The sequence below is a fragment of the Telmatherina bonti genome (genome assembly GCF_933228915.1).
Source record: "Telmatherina bonti genome assembly, chromosome: 8".
In the NCBI taxonomy this organism is placed as follows: domain Eukaryota; kingdom Metazoa; phylum Chordata; class Actinopteri; order Atheriniformes; family Telmatherinidae; genus Telmatherina; species Telmatherina bonti.
The window spans coordinates 36456060-36461897 of record NC_136626.1 but is presented as its reverse complement, the minus strand read 5'-3'; positions in this window follow the sequence as shown (position 1 = coordinate 36461897).

Here is a 5838-nt window from a genome sequence, read left to right as displayed (position 1 = left end):
GTGGTTTTATCTACTGACACATCTGTCTTGTGCACAGTAATTGACGGCCTTATATTGAAATTACTCAGTGGTTTGTCTTTCTTGGAACTAAAGTAGTGAGCAGTGGCTTGCCTCTTTCCTGACAAACTCTGAAAAGAAAGAGAAAGGTGGGAAGGCAACATTGTGGTCTTCTTTAAACTTAGACCCAACTATCGTCCATTTTTCTTGAAGTGGAAAAGGAAGCTTTTCCACAATTGGACCAACTCCCCTAGCTGTGTCCAAGTAACCTAAACCAGGCAGAAAGCCGTCTAACTTTACAGCTTCTAATTCACAGAGCAAGTCTGATAGCTGACGAAGCTTTTGAGGTTCTTTGCTGGAGAGCTATGGGAAATTTTCTATCCTGGAAAACAAGGACCTTTCGATTGCTTCTGGTGAGCCATAACATTCCTCAAGTCTTGCCCAGATCATACTCAGGCCCGCAGGTGGGTGAAGGATGTTGACTGCTTTTAAACTTTTTGCGTGGTCTGAAGACTCAGGGCCCAACCACTTGATGAGCAAGTTTATTTCTTCACTGGCAGTCAGACCAAGGTCTGCAATAGTACTCTAAAATGTAGACTTCCAACTTAGATATGTTTCAGGTTTGTCATCAAACTTGGTCAATCCTCCAGTCATCAGCTGATGTTTTGCAAGGAACCTGGCAAGGTCACTGGCACCTTTGCCAGTTGTTGTATGGTTTGATTGGGATATAATGTGGGTCTGATTTTGTGGAACCATACCTCCCTGAGGTGTTGGTTTGCTGCCACCTGGTGGTGAGAGGATGGATTCACTTGTCTCTGATCATGGGTAGTATCGTCATGTTGTGTAAACATGTCTGTGTTTGAGGAAGCTCAAAGTAACTGTATTTGTTTATACAGTTAGTCACTTTGTGCTCTGCGGATACCTCAAGAGGCAAGAATTCCAACTTTTGACTTTGCTCTGTAAAGTCAACCTGAGCAGCAGCACACTTCATCACTTCTGCTTTGGCTATGGCTGCATCAGCTTCTTTTTGGAGCTGAAGTGCATCTAAAGTTGCCTCTAAACGAGCCTTTCTGATGCTTATTTCTCTTTCAACATAAGCTAATCTGGCTTTAGCGGCCTGAGCTTCAGCTTGTGCCTGCGCTGCTGCCATACTTGCTCTGGTCGATGTGGATGACCTTCTTGAAGATCCTGCTGATGATCAAACAGTCAACCTTCCTGATGATTTTGTGGATTTGATGGAATGTGCGAAACATGACTTGGTCTCTTCACAGTCATGATCTTTAGCTGATGATGCATCCATCACGTTGGATAAGCTTGTGAAGGTTAGGGTGTCTTAGTTGCTGGCTTTCTCAGAATCGAGCAGTTTGTTGGTCCCTCGCAGAGTGATATAATTTCACTGTACTGTTGCACTCAATGTGACTCTTGTCCTTTCTTGAGATTCACAGCCAGCTAAACTCCATCCTCCAAGGAACAGACAGGTGTTGTAGTTGAACTGGATTTAATACATGGAAGTGTGAAACTGAAATACACAAATGGAAAAATGCAATTTAGCATATCAGGGCTACCAAGACACATCACAGGATAAACATCAAAACTAATTTGCAGCAGCAAGAATATAACCAAATAATAGTACAACATAATCCACAAAACTACTTTGTAATAATGTAGACAACATGCAGACTTACTTATATTGCCACTCAAAGGGCTGAAAACAAACAGATGGCTTGAGATGAACTTTCAGCTTGGTAAGCACACCATTATCCTGACTAATAGAGAAAACAGGAAGTTCCTGTTACCTCACTTCCTTAAAACTCACTATTGACCCAGACTGTCACATGGAGAAAGCAGTACAAAAAGAACAATGCTCCCTGGAGGCCTGAATGTCAAACTGTTCCAGTACAGTATGGCAGCTTCTATACGACTTATTGCGTGAAATGGCTTTTATAACATGCAGATCTGCTTTGTTTCAGAACACATTTTAGTGGTTGATGTTTTACGTGGTGGAGGAACAATATCAAATGTGCATTTTCTTTCTTTTTTTTTTTTTCTTTTTTTTTTTTGGCAAATGTTAATGTCAATGTCCAACATTCTGTGTAAAGGTTTATACTTGATTTTGAACAAATGTATCAAATTTCACACCATTTCTTTGGTTTGATTTTTTTGCCTTTGGTGTCGCCGTTTCCCGTTTCTCCAGATTTTGTGTGTACACCAGGGTCAGAGTTGGCGTGGAGGTAGGGACGATTTACCGCCAAGTCGCGTTTTGATAAATCCCAACAGTTGACTATAATTGGCATACACCGGGTTTTGTGTGTGCGACAGCTTCGTAAATGAGGCCCCAGGTCTACTTGTGCTGTTTGGGGCTGGAACACATCCGGCTAGCTATTGATGTCTCTGGCTCGTGTCAACACTGTGCTTTGTTCACCATCTAAAGTCTCTGCAGACAGCTAGCTCACCAAGTTAGCCCGTCTGGACATGACCCCTATCTCCCCTCCAGTGACACCGTCATCGAAGGGGGAACGGAGAGCTTGTCTGCTGCTGTGCTGGTACCGGAGGCCAGCGTCCACTGGGGATCCCAGCTTGACCTGGCCATGGATTCCCCGCAGGAGGAAGACATTGTGGAATTGGACTACGGTGAACAAGATGTCTTCTCCAAGCTCCTTATATCAGAGGATGAAATGGAGGATGACATCATCATTACTTCGGCCTGGGCTAAAACAGCCCGCAGCCTCCGTCACCACTCGGGATGGAGGCTAAAGTAGCACAGCAGCTTTTCCCCTCCCCAGTTCAGGCATACTTTACAAATGCACTGCTGCCCGACTGCACATCCCCTGGCCTGCTGTCGTAGCTGAGACCACCAGTTCCTGCTACAAAGGGAAGAAATTGTCCTCAGCCAAGAGTATGACGAAGCAACTTCTCCCCGTCTTCCTGGAGCTGCTGGATGAGGTAACACGCTTGTGGAGAGCCCTTACAGCTGCAGAAGCCCGATTCCCAGGGCCTCGTCCCTCAACATAGAGGCGATGGAGAGCCTGGGTCTGCTCTGCATGCCTACGATGAAAGCCACAGTGGCAGCTCACCTGCTGTCGGTAGTGTCTTCCAGGAGTCCCAGCCTGATATCCAAGTCTGACAGTTTTCAGTGATCCCTGACTGAAAAGGCCTACAAGGCAGCGCTTTCGGTCGGAGCGCTCCATGTCCTCTCCCTTCTTACAGCTTATCAAGCTGAGTTGTGCGAGGACTTTGCACAAACACAGGACTTAGCAATGTGGGAGGAGAAGATACCGGTCATTACAGACCTAAATCTCGGTGTCCAATGCTAAACAGTAAGGCCACGTGCAGGAGTGCTGCAGACTATGGTGCTGCAGGAATGGGCTCAACCTCGCCAACTTGCAGACAGGGAAAAGGACAACGTCCTGGATATGCCAATTATCTCAGAGGGAATGTTTAGTTCTTTGTTTGTCACAATGCAGCGACGATGTGAAGTCAAAGAAAAGGAGGACGAAGCCCTCCGGCTTTGCCTTCTTCAGAAACCTCCAGCTCCCTCCCTACCTGCACACAGCAAAGCTTCCACTCCTCCTGTCCCCTACGTTTTGTAGTTTAAGTCGAAACAATCAATTGAATCAATTTTTTCACATCTACCATGTGTTAGCATGACTGAGAGTCCCCCTTTAAGCCTTACTCCTGCTCAGATTGATCAACATGCTGATACTATAACAGCTTCAATGCGTACAACCTTGGATAATGTTGCTCCCCTAAGAAAGAAGAAATTAGGTAAGATTATGAAGGCTCCCTGGTTTAATTCCCAGCTTCGAGCTCTAAAACAGGTGTCAAGGCGTTTGGAAAACAGATGGCGTTCATCAGGACTAGAGGAGTCTCACTTAACCTGGAAAGAAAGTTTAATCGTATACAAAAAAGCCTTACGTACGGCAAGAACAGCTTATTATTCATCATTGATAGAGGAAAACAAAAACAACCCTTGGTTTCTTTTCAGCACTGTAGCTAGGCTTACTAGGAGCCGGAGCGCTGTGGAGCCATGTATTCCTTTCTCACTTAGCTGTGATGATTTCATGTATTTTTTCAGGAATAAAATTGACACTATTAGAGATCAAATTCACAATACTCTTCCTTCTACCTATAATGTTGAGCCTGTTGTGGTCTCCGAAGCATCCTTAGAACCAGGATCTGACTTGTGTCTAAATAGTTTCTGTCCTGTCCAACCCTCTGAATTAACTAAAATAATAGCTTCATCTAAACCATCCACCTGTATCTTAGACCCTCTCCCAACGAGCCTCTTTAAGGACATTTTCCCTTTAATTAATACATCACTACTAAGTCTTATCAATATGTCTTTAGTGACAGGATATGTACCACAATCATTTAAAACTGCTGTAATCAAGCCTTTACTTAAAAAGCAATCTCTGGATCCAGAGGTGATAGCAAATTATAGACCTATATCTAACCTCCCGTTTATGTCCAAAATTCTGGAGAAAATAGTTTCTGCTCAGCTACATGCCCACCTGAGCAGAAATAATTTATGCGAGGAGTTTCAGTCAGGATTTAGAGCTCATCATGGCACTGAGACGGCATTGCTGAAAGTTACTAATTACCTTCTCATGGCCTCAGACAAAGGACTTGTGTCCGTACTTATCTTGCTTGATCTTAGTGCTGCATTTGATACAGTCGATCATAACATTCTGTTACAAAGACTAGAACAGGTGATTGGAATTACAGGTACAGCGTTAAGCTAGTTTAAATCATATTTATCTGATAGACTTCAGTTTGTTCATGTAAATGACAAGTCCTCCTCACAAACTACAGTAAGTCATGGAGTTCCTCAAGGTTCTGTACTTGGACCAATACTCTTCACGCTATATATGCTCCCTTTAGGCAAAATTATTAGACAGCATGGAATAAACTTTCATTGTTATGCAGATGATACTCAACTATACTTATCCTTTAAACCAGATGAAACAAATCAGCCCAATAGGCTACAAAATTGTCTCATAGACATAAAGACTTGGATGTCTAGAAATTTTCTCAGATAAGACTGAAGTAATTCTCGTTGGATCTGAAAAACTCAGAGCTAAATTTTCCGGTTTTGTAATGAACCTGGATGGCATTACTTTAGCTTCCAGTGCTACAGTGAGAAACCTTGGAGTAATATTTGACCCTGACCTGTCCTTTGGTCCACATATTAAGCAGGTTACTAAAACAGCCTTCTTTCATTTACGTAATATAGCCAAAATTAGGGACATTCTGTCTCAGAGTGATGCAGAAAAACTGGTTCACGCTTTTGTTACTTCGAGACTAGATTACTGTAACTCTCTATTACTGGGCTGTCCTAAATATGCCCTGAAAAGCCTTCAGCTGATCCAGAATTCTGCAGCCAGAGTCCTGACCAGAACCAGCAGGAGAGATCATATTTCTCCAGTTTTAGCCTCTCTTCATTGGCTGCCTGTTGAATCTAGAATAGAATTTAAAATCCTTCTCCTTACATATAAAGCCCTCCACAGCCAGGCACCACTATATATCAAAGACCTCATTGTTCCTTATATACCAAGCAGAGTACTTCGTTCGCAGACTGCAGGCTTACTTGTGGTTCCTAGAGTCTCAAAGAGCCGAGCAGGAGGCAGAGCCTTTGGTTATCAGGCCCCTCTCTTATGGAATAAGCTCCCAGTTAGTGTTAGGGAAGCAGACACCCTCCCCACCTTTAAGACTAGGTTGAAGACTTATCTTTTTGATAAGTCCTATAGCTAGGGATGGTTAGCATCCCTTAGTTATGCTGCTATAGGTTTAGACTGCTGAGGGACATTTCCTGATCCACTGAGCTTCTTTCTTTTTCTCTTT